Raw genomic sequence first — 5,075 nt, forward strand, 5'->3', positions numbered from 1 at the left:
CTCTCTCTCTCTCTCTCTCTCTCTCTCTCTCTCTCTCTCTCTCTCTCTCTTTACGTATTTGGTTGGCACAGGGTCTCACTATTCAGCTTGGAATTGTAGTGATCCTCCTATTTTCAGCCTCCCCAGTGGCCTGTGAAACCATGCTAGTACTTGGTCACAAGCCTGGGGCGGAGCTGGTGCAACATGTGGTACCAGGGATCATACCCTGGTTTCTGCACTTGTCTAAGCAGGTGCTTAGTCTGCTGAGCTGTCTTGCTGGCTCTTTTTTTTTTTTGCAGAACCGGGGATTGAACTCAGGCCCTTGTGCTTGCCAGGGAAGTCATTCTGTCTTTTTACTTATTTATTTTTTTGGGGGGTAGGGTCTCTCTACATATCTGGGACTTCTAGTGATTCTCCTGTTTCCTACCTCCCCAGTGCTGGGATTACAGGCATGTACCACCATGCCCAGACTTCATCCCCTACTCAGCATGCCGAGGTGGGGCCAGCGTGGCATGTGGTGCCAGGGATCAAACCCTGGCCCCTGTGCTTGCCTAAGCAAGCTCTTAGTCCGCTGAGTTATCTCGCTGGTCTTTCTCTCTTTTGAAATTATTTCTATTTTTTTATTATTGGTATTAGTAGTAATGGTGGGATTTGGATCTAGGACCTTAGGTCAGGGAGATAGCTCAGTAGAATAAGTGCTTGCCTGGCAAGCGCAAGGTCCTGAGTTTAATCCCTGGTACTGACAAAAAAAAAAAAGAATCTAGGACCTTAAACATGCTAGGAAAGCAGTCTACCACTGAACTTGCCAGGCAAGTGCTTATTCTACTGAGCTAGTAGAACCTGCATCCAAGTTTGTTTCCTTCTTTGCTCGCTCGCTCGCGCTCTCTCTCTCTCTCTCTCTCTCTCTCTCTCTCTCTCTCTCTCTCTCTCTCTTTTGTGGGACCAAGGATTGAACTCAGGCCCTTGCACTTGCCAGGGAAGTGCTTATTCTACTGGGCCATCTCCCTGGCCTCCTTCCTTTTTTTTGTCTCTTTTTCTGTCTTCTCTTTCTCTCACTCTGCCTTTTTGTCTCTCTGCTTCACTGTCTCTCTCTGTCTCTCTCTGGGGTCTCACTGTGAACTGCAGGCCACAGTGTACTCCAGGCTACCCTCAAACTTGTAGTGATCCTCCTGCCTCAGCCTCCCAAGTTGTGAGGTTATAGTATGCACCACCACTCTCAACCAAGTATCTCCTTTTTCTTTTGTATTTATTTATATTATTATTATTATTATTATTATTATTATTATTAGGAGCGAGGCCTTGCTTTGTAGTTCAGAATGGCCTTGAACTTACTGTGTGGCCCAGGCTGGCCTTAAACTCCCAGCAGCCCTCCTGCTACAACCTCCTGAGTGCTGGGTTACAGGCATGTGCTATTATGCCTGGCCAGATCTCCTAAATTTCAAAAGCTGCTGTCATCTTCTACCCTTTTGAAAGATTCCCTTACAGCTTGTCTACAAAGTAGGACATCCTGTTTTTAGTTTCCCCTTTCTTGCTTTGACTCTCAGGGGTCGGTTATCAAACAAATATTTATGCATTGCTTACCCTGTGCCAAGAGCTAAAACAGGAGTAGTAAAGTGTGAACCTTTCCTGCCCAACCAGAGTTTATATCTTGTTGGGCAACACAAATAAATTGAACTGTCAGTTACAGACTATTTGCTGAGTGAAGTTGACTGAGAGCCGTAAGGTACAGTGTAAATGTGTTAATTTTTAATCTGTGTTGAGAGTAGCAAGAGAGCATGTGGACTGAGGAATGTTCAAGGTAAGACTTGAAGAATGAGTAGGAGTTTCATAAGTAGGGGGAAATCACTGGCAGCATAAGGATTATTATTTGTAAAGTACATTTACATTTAGCATATTCTGTTTTCCATCACTTGAAATAAACTTATCTGTCAATCTATGTATATCTATCTGTCTATCTATCTAACTGTATTTATTGGGCTGGGAAGATAGCTCAGAGGCATAAGCACTTATCTGGCAAGCACAAGGTCTGAGTTTGATCACATGTCCCAAATGCTGTGCAGATCTTGGAACCCCCTAGTGCACTGACCTGCAAGCAGGTGTGGTGGTACAAGTGCCTGTAATTCCAGCACTTAGGAGGTTGAGATAGGAGCATTGAAGGATCACTGAGATGAGACCAGCCTGGGGTCTACAAAAGTGAGCACAAGGCCACCCCCAACTGCATAGAGAGACCTTGTCTCAAAAAAAAAAAAAAAAAAAAAACACCTTTCATTTTTTATGAAAGATGGGTTTTCATCATTTTTGAATCAAATAATATAATACATATCATTATGTAAAATATTTTTCTTTTGTACAACTGCAGGGAATATCAGAGCATCTGGGCAAGTGAAAAATCAGAACCTTTGTAGTCATAAAAATCTCTAAGCTTCCTAATATTACTGTGAATTTTCTTTGTCTTACCCCTTGCCTTCTTTTTGGATACTGGGAATTGAATCTAGGGGCTTGTGGCTATTAGACATGGGCTCTATCACTGAGGACACCCTAGTCCCTTTATGAAAATTTGAGGTAAGTCTCACTAAATTGTGTAGCCTGGCCTCAAATTTCATTGTCCAGGATCATGGCAAACTCATGAGCTTAAGCGATCCTCCTGCCTCAGGCTTCCTAGCAACCGATGCTAGAGGCATGTGCCACTGGACGTAGTGTACTGTTTTTTTTCCCCCCCTAAGAAAGGTTCTCATACGTAAGTCAGGCTGACCTTGAGCTCACTATGTAGCCCAGGCTGGCCTCAGAACTCATAGAAATCCTCCTACCTCAGCCTCCCAAGTGCTGGGTTACAGGCATGTGCCACCACACCTGGCAGTTTTGTACTCCAGAGTCTTACACCTTTTTTTTCTTTTTTTTTCTGTGCAGTTTAGGTTGACCTTGAGCTCACTTTGTTGCCCAGGCTGGTGTTGAACTTGCAACAATCTTCTTGCTTCAGCCTCTGGAGTGCTGGGATTATATGTGTGTGTCTCCATGCCTGGCTGATTCTTACCACTTTTTTTTTTTTTTTGTGGAACTGGGGATTGAACTCAGGCCTTTGCACTTGCCAGGGAAGCACTTTATTCCACTCAGCCATGTCCCCGGCCCCAAAGAACTGAGCTGAGGGGCAGGCAGGCCCCCCCCTTACCACTTTTAAGAATATTTTGCAACCAAATGTGGTGATGGTACATGCTTGTAATCCCAGTATGGGAGAGGCTGAGGCAGGAGGATTCCAAGTTTGAGACCAATCTGGACTATATAGTGAGTTGAAGGGCAGCCTTTATTACTTCATGAGATTGTCTCCCCTTGGGGCAGGACATTGCTTTTTTTTTTTTTTTTTTTCCTTCGGTGGTACTGGGGATTGAACTCAGGATCCTGCACTTGCCAGGCAGGCGCTTATTCTACTGAGCTATCTCCTGGGCCTTCTTTTGTATTTTATTTGTTAGATTTTATTTTTGCCATTTATTTCATGGACTTCTTTCTATTCTAGGACACTGTTGTTTTCCTAAAGACATATCATCCAGATCAGTGCATGAAAAAGTTTTCAGTAGTAATATTTATCAAGTTAATTGGGGTATTATTTATTACATTTATTTATTGTGTGTGTGTGTGGCCAGCTCAGCCCACCAGGAGGCGGGGCTGGCTGGCATGTGGTGCTGGGGGATCGAACCGCGGTCCCTGTGCTTTGCCAAGCTTGTTTCAATTAGGTGCTTTAGACCACTGAGCCATCTCTCCAGCCCCTAATTGGGGTATTAATATGTATATTTCTATGGGGAGATAGCTCAGTGGTCTAAAGCGCCTGCTTAGGAAAGCTTAGGCAGGTGCTGGGGACCTGGCTCGATCCCAGCACCACATGCTGTGACAGCCTGGGCCTCAAGGCGGGCTGAACTGGACAAAAAAAAAAAAAAAAAAAAAAAGTGGATCTCATTCAAAGTCCGTGCAAGCTGTATTCTCCCAAGCACTGCTTAAATAGATTGAAACTTGGAGTAAGAAATGTTCTTTTTTTTTTTTTTTTGAAAAATTTTATGTATTTGGTACAGGGTCTCACTACATAGCTCAGACTCGTACTGATTGTTCTGTTTTAGCCTCACTAGTGCTGGGATTACAGGGGTGCACCACCATACCAGGACTTGTGCCAGGCTCAGCAGGCCTGGGAGTGGGGCCAGCATGGCACGTGGTACCTAGGATCAAACCCTGGTCTTTGCACTTGCATAGGCAGGCTCTTAGACTGCTGAGCTATCTTGCTGGCCTTAAGTTTTAGTTTTAAGTTTTTTTGGGTTTTTTTGTGTGTGTGGTACTGGGGATTGAACTCAGGACCTTGCGCTTGCTAGGCAAACACTTATTCTACTGAGCTATCTCGCTATCTCCCTAGCCCCCTAAATTTTAGTTTTGAAAGTTTTCTAAATCTGCCTTTTAAAAATTTCCAATCATATGATCAAAGTCTTGGATCTAACTATTTCATTTTGCACTTGGATAGTTGGAACCCTGTTTTGCATGCCTCAAGTCTTATTACCCATCCTGTTTGTCCACTGAACTGTCACAGAAGTGATGTGTGTAGTGATACATGCTTGTACTAGCTACTCTGGAGGCTTATGTGGGCTTGCTTAAGCTCACAAGTTGGAGACCAGCCTACGCAACATAGCAAAATCTCTCATCATAACAAATCTTTTTTAACAAGTGATCTTTCTAAATTGTGACACTATTGAATTCTGCCCTTTTTTGCTTTAAGACTTCACTGCTTGCAGTGCTGATACATAGCAGTTGCTTCAATCTGTATTCCTCCTTCCCTCAGTATGATTTTACTCAAGCTATTTTTTTCCCCTTTCAAGGCACTTTTTTTTATTGGTACCTTTTATATATATTTACATATTTAAAATATAGAATGCTTCATGAATTTGCATCTCATCCTTGCGCAGGGGCCATGCTAATCTTCTCTGTATTGTTCCAATTTTAGTATATGTGCTGCCGAAGTGAGCACTATTGGTGCATTTTATTTTTATTTATTTATTTATTTATTTATTTATTTATTTATTTATTTATGAGAGAGAGAGAGAGAGAGAGAGAGAGAGAGAGAGAGA

The 5,075-nt window shown here is 43.0% G+C and overlaps 1 protein-coding gene and 1 non-coding gene across 3 annotated transcripts in view; one reads left to right on the forward strand and one right to left on the reverse strand.

The window, feature by feature from the left end:
* The window catches only part of Fam222b (family with sequence similarity 222 member B), a 99,359-nt gene that overhangs the window by 13,494 nt on the left and 80,790 nt on the right, over window positions 1-5,075 (forward strand). The window lies entirely within an intron of this gene.
* LOC111817856 lies at window positions 4,869-4,975 on the reverse strand. Its single transcript, XR_002821960.1, has one exon. It is a non-coding gene; the product is annotated as a U6 spliceosomal RNA (small nuclear RNA).

This window comes from Octodon degus, unplaced genomic scaffold, assembly GCF_000260255.1.
Source record: "Octodon degus isolate 3935 unplaced genomic scaffold, OctDeg1.0 scaffold00072, whole genome shotgun sequence".
Taxonomy (NCBI): domain Eukaryota; kingdom Metazoa; phylum Chordata; class Mammalia; order Rodentia; family Octodontidae; genus Octodon; species Octodon degus.